Genomic DNA, 5,846 nt, shown 5'->3' with positions numbered 1-5,846 from the left:
ACTCTGCCCGGCACCATTGCAGCAGTAACCAGTGGGCTGGGTATCTTCCCAAACAACTGCTGGAGAACAGACCAAAACAAAAAGTAGCACTTCTGAGACAGGCAAAGCACTGCTTCCCTTCTGCATTTCTCAGGGAACATTTCCAGTACAAAAACCTGGAAAAACCACCTTAAGTTGTCACCTTTCAGCCTACAAGTAATTGCAAGATGAGAGCAATTTCAGCCCTACTTAAAGGGAGAGCAAAAGATTTCCTTTGCTGCCAGAAAGCCCTTTGTAAGTCAGAATTAAACTATAGCAGAGCCATTTACAAAAAAATAAACTCAGACATTTCATTCTCTATCTGGAGAACTGAATAAGGTAAAGAAGTTGAAATTAATCTGCATTTATCATCTTCTGGTATTAGGGCTGGCAGGCTAACCTGCTCTTATGTAATTGGACTAATAGTGGTGGTTTATTAACATCATTAAATCAGTGCCGTCTAGTAAACTGTCCTTTTATCTCACAACGTCATCTTGTCTTCCCTGAAGAAAAGGAACAGTTTCCTAGAAGCACAATTTTCCACATCATGCATGGATCAAGTGACAGGCACTGACACGGCCAATTCAGGGTGCAGCACTGATTGTTTTAATGGTGAAGAAGAAGCACAGATTGCTCGTTTTGATGAGCAGTGTAACAGCTATTGCTGTGCTGCCGCACTTCGGCTAGTAATGGCTGCAAGCGATTCCTGACAGTACAGATACCCCAAATCCACAGTAATGCTTGTTAATCTTGCAGAGGGAAGACACAGTTGTAACGAAAGAAAAGAGCAGCCTGATCTGCTTTGCCATAGGGTGTCTCAAAGTAAATGAAGATTTTGTATTTATTGGCTTCTTTGATGGTAGAGGATTACAAGGGGAAAGCACCTACTTGTGTTGTGCCGCTGCTACCCTGATGAGTTTGCAGTTTGCCAGGCTGCAATTTGCACAGACTACATTATTAAAGGAGACGCTCCATTAAGAACAAGGGCTGGGTGCGCTTGGAGGCAATGGATGACAAGCAAGATGGAAGCAAATAAATAGCAAGGGGAAGAGAAAAGAAAACACAAACATGAGGAGTGCTACCCTCATTTGGTTTGTTATTTGAGGTCTGATGGATCTCTTCCCGAGCCATTCACAGCTATAATTGGACCAGCAATGGGTGAAGAGAAATCTTCAGTTCCTGCTGGTGCTACTTCTGTTTTGCAGCTGTAATTCTGCTGCAAACGTAAAGCCTTCTGCATTCCCCACACCCGAGCTGAATTTTGTTTTTTTATGGGTCCTGGATATTTACTTCCTCGACAGTGGATGCCGTATAAAGGGCACATCAGTATGGACTAAGGTAAAGAAGAGATATTATGTAGATATAAAGGAATGTAAAAATAAATAAAATAGCTGTGCAAGGCATAAGTAGAAGACAGAAGGAGAAAGGAAAAAAGTTATCTGACTTGAAAGGATTGGAGTGTGTATTTTGAAAGATGTGCCCATGAACATCCAAAACAGTGGGGAAGAGGTGAAGGAGAGGATCAGGAAAGAGTTCACACTGTTGAATCCTGCACATCTTGGACCTATCTAAAAACTGTGGAGGGCCACTTTTGACACCACCAAAGCAAGGTTCACTCAAAGCCTCATGTAAAAGGAAGATTGCTTAGAGTGGACTTGCACTCTGTCCCATCCCTTCCCTAACCCATTTCCAATGTCCTTGCTGCTTCCTCTACTTTAAGATGTGTTTTGCGCAAGCAAGTGGGAGAGACAGGGGCAGATGTTCTGGATCCCTGTTACAGCAGTATAGTTATACTGGTTCCAGTGGAGTTATAGGTATCTGTAACCCAAAAATGACTGTGGTGACTGCCAGAGCTTTGTGATGGGGGATCTGCTCCCATTCCCCAGGACGTCCCTGTAGCCCATCTCCCTCTGCAGCAGGGTACACTGCAGCCAGTGCTCTCAGGCTGCTGATGCTGTTTCTCTTACAGTCTTTTGGGTGTTCATAGCTGTAGTCATTTTGTGCATAACCAAGGCTGCCAGTCGCTACCATATGTGCTTTCAGAAACAGACCCAGAGAACTTCCATGTTCTCAATATTTAGTATTGTGGATCAGTCAGTGAATTCCAAAATTATGGTCTGGTAGTATTCCCCTCAAAGCTCCCTGCAAGTAAAATCACCAATAAATGTTCGCAAGTTGATTTGATCTGATGCTTTTCTCCACCCTTAACAGTGAACTCCAGGTGCCAGTCAATACCTTGTTACATTGATGTACATTGGACACAAAAAAGCATAGTTGCATCACTGGTGTGGCTTAGTGAAAAAACAAAAATATTAAATCACCGTGAAAACTTTTATTCTGGTGACCACAATAATGACAGAGAGCAAAATTATGGTCATGCCAAACAAAATGCCACTTAGACCAGCCTTGTCAATTTTTTTTTTTTAAATATAATTTCCTTTGATTAAAGGTTTTTCAGTGGGATTGATGTCAGAACTTTTGTTCTCTGAAACAGCTAACATTGAAAAAATGTAAAAATGCCTCTTTCTATACATTGACTCCTTCTCCTGAGGCAAAAAAAAAGGAGGTTGTTCTGTTCTTCTCTTCTTCTATAGAGTGTGATGTCAGCTCAAAAGGAGAAACTTAGAGCAGCCCAGTGAGATGAACTTCTCTGTTTCTCATTCTGGTGAATGACAAAAGTTTCAGAACATGATCAGGATATCCTTAAGGACCTTGATGAACCAGTGCCTACCTGTCTATACCTAAGCAGATTTTTTAACTGCCAGGACTCAGAGATTTTGAAAGCTAAAGGGTCTGAAGAAGAGATGGGCCAAGATGGGAGATGAAAGTCCCAGCAATTCTCAGTGCCCCTTATCCAATGCATGTCCTTCCTCTCTGGTCGCTGGCCCATGATGCCCTATGGGCCTGATGCTGTGGCACTGTGAAGTTTTCTTAATACAGAAGTATTTATTTTCAGCATTCATGGCTTGCAACTTCAGAAGATGTTAAAATACATATAAATGACTTTCAGCCCCCAAAATAGACATATCGTCAGCCATGTTCCTGTATCTCACTGGTGTAATGATAAACCCACGTATTTGTGGTTGCAGGCTGGGCAGTGACAAGTGCTTAAATACTATGCGTGCCAAATTAGAAGTGGCTTAATTCCTTTTGCATGTATTTGCTCTTCACTGGAGAATACCTTTTCTTCTCTTAAATTTTTTCCTTTAGCTATGATGATTTTTAGCCAAGTCTTACCTGGAGAAGGATATCCTTGTTTGAAACTAATATGTCTGATTATTTCCCTTCCTTCCTTCCTTCCTTCCTTCCTTCCTTCCTTCCTTCCTTCCTTCCTTCCTTCCTTCCTTCCTTCCTTCCTTCCTTCCTTCCTTCCTTCCTTCCTTCCTTCCTTCCTTCCTTCCTTCCTTCCTTCCTTCCTTCCTTCCTTCCTTCCTTCCTTCCTTCCTTCCTTCCTTCCTTCCTTCCTTCCTTCCTTCCTTCCCTGTTCCCCACTCTAAGCATATCACTGATGGTAAATGTGTTTGTGAGCAGTTCTTTCAAGTCAGCTGAGGGCTGCTAGAGAACTGTGAGATGTGAAGGCTGAATTGAATCTGTAGCAAATTTAGGAAATTATCTCAATTATTGCTGGCCTCTGGGATCTCTGTGCATCTCTGTGCCCATGTGCATTTCCCACCCAGATCAGTGCTCTCCTCGTGCCACCTGCAGGCTGAAGCCACCAGTTTTTCCTCATGGGACTGCTCCCAAGGTGCATGGTGTAGGAGAGCTAAGACCTCACACTGCTAAATAACAGCCTCGAATTTCTTTTAAATCCTGAGTATAAGCATGGCCCAAAAGCTGAATGTGCCCTACAAATTCATGTTCAAAACCAGCCCCTGCTTGCTTTCTGCATCATCCTCTATGTGGATAATTGTAGATTCTTCCTTTTATATCAGACACAGGTCTGAATTAATCCAGTTTTCCACTGGTCATATCCTAGAGCAACAGTTCCAGTTTCAATGCTTTACATATTTGCATGGCTTTGTCTTTTGCCAGAAGGGAAGGGAAAGAAGATTATTATACCTGTCACAAGCTACTATGCAATTCACCTCACAGGATAATTTCTGCAGAGTAGAGTTCAGAGCAGAAAAAGCTGGCTGGTAGTGAATAGTCAGGTTGTTCATTAAGGAAAATTCTAGTAGAGAAACCTAGTGTCTAGATTTGATTAAAAGTTAATGAAACACGCACAACATCTCTGTGATCTGCAGCTCATTTGAACAGAAGATGAACTCAGACAGGAACATCTGAGGTTTTTGATGAATGTTTCACAGGTATTTCTGCATGACCCCAGACCTGGAAGGCAGCAAGGAAGCCAGCAGTTAATCTCTCAGGTGCACAAGGGGAACCAGGACAGTGAGGAAGAAGAAAGGTCCCTCAATGTTTGTGAATGAGAAGCAGGACACCAATAAGAAAGCGAACATAAGGTCTTTTTTAATCTACAGTACCTTGGCTGTCATCTCTAAGTAAATGAACTGGTAATTAGTTGGGGGAAACTCGAATATAATTAAGATACAGTGAAGGACATGTTCCCGTTTACAGTATTGCTGCTACAAGACTAGAGTAAAATGTTGGCTAACACACAGTTTGCAATCTATTATTTGTCTGAGAAGCTTGCTGTTGTATCTGTGTTAAATCTGGCCTGCAAACAAGTCAGTGCAGTATAGAGAGAGAACAGGTAATGTGCGTCACACAGCTCAATCCTCATTTTGACAGTAAGTATATTAGAAAGTCAGTTAGATGCAATCTAGGAAAGGGGGAAAATCTCTAATGCTATCAAATGCTCAGATACCGTGAAACAAAGGAGCATTGCAGTTAATTTGTTCAAAAGCTCATACCATCATGTAACATAGCCAAAGCCAAATTGTAATGCAGAGTGCTTAAGAGTTTACATTTGCTTTTTCAGCTATGCATAAATTATGAATGCATGTTTCTTTTCTGGATTATGCAGTTAATGAGACCCAGCCTGCTTGGAAATAGGCTTGTCTGTTTAGAAAGGCAGGGTATGTGTGAAACACAAATGGATAACCAACAGGCTCACAGTTCTGGAAATAACACCTCCTGACAGTGCTAGGGAAGAGCCCCACTTTAACTAGGGAAAGGCAATCAGGCTTGCTTATGCAACATAATATGTCCTGACTGCACTGGCAAGCAAGACGCTTTTCACTGTTTCACCAAGCCTCATGAAAGAGCTTTCAATGAGAAAAGTACTTCCCAACAGTTTCATTCCTCCCTGTCTCTTATAGTTGTGCCATATCTCAGGCGCATCAGGTACATCTCAAATACTCAGGCTGAGCAAAACCCAGTCACTTATGGGCTCTAGTTAACCTGGAAATAGTTTGAAAGTGAGCTGGTGGAAAGTAAAAATGCCAACATCAAAATCTGAAGAAAAGTTAATTTCAAATTTCTACAGCACACTGTCAATACAGTATGAAAGTGCACCTTGAGTTCACATAGGTCTTTTCTATTCACATTAGAAAAACTTCCAGAATAGAATGACCTTTGCCTTAGGAAGGAGAGAATTCAAGATGTAAAATAAAGGTGTATTTCTCTAGCCTATATGAGTGCATATATGGTCCAGTTTTGGTTCAAAGTTCACTTTCCACTGGTGATTTGGCTTCAATAAAAACAACGCATGAAATTGGTAGGTTTATTCTGCATACTTAAAGGTTAAAAAGTAAAACCCAAAAGTAATCAGAAGGTAAGACAAAACAAGAGGTGAAAAGAGAGTGGCCAGTTTGTGAGCGAGACTGGGCCTGCTCAGCAGCTCTCAGCAATATGCCCAAGAACTTTCT

Source organism: Streptopelia decaocto (genome assembly GCF_964273445.1).
Source record: "Streptopelia decaocto genome assembly, chromosome: 1".
Lineage (NCBI taxonomy): Eukaryota > Metazoa > Chordata > Aves > Columbiformes > Columbidae > Streptopelia > Streptopelia decaocto.
This window is presented reverse-complemented; position numbering follows the sequence as displayed.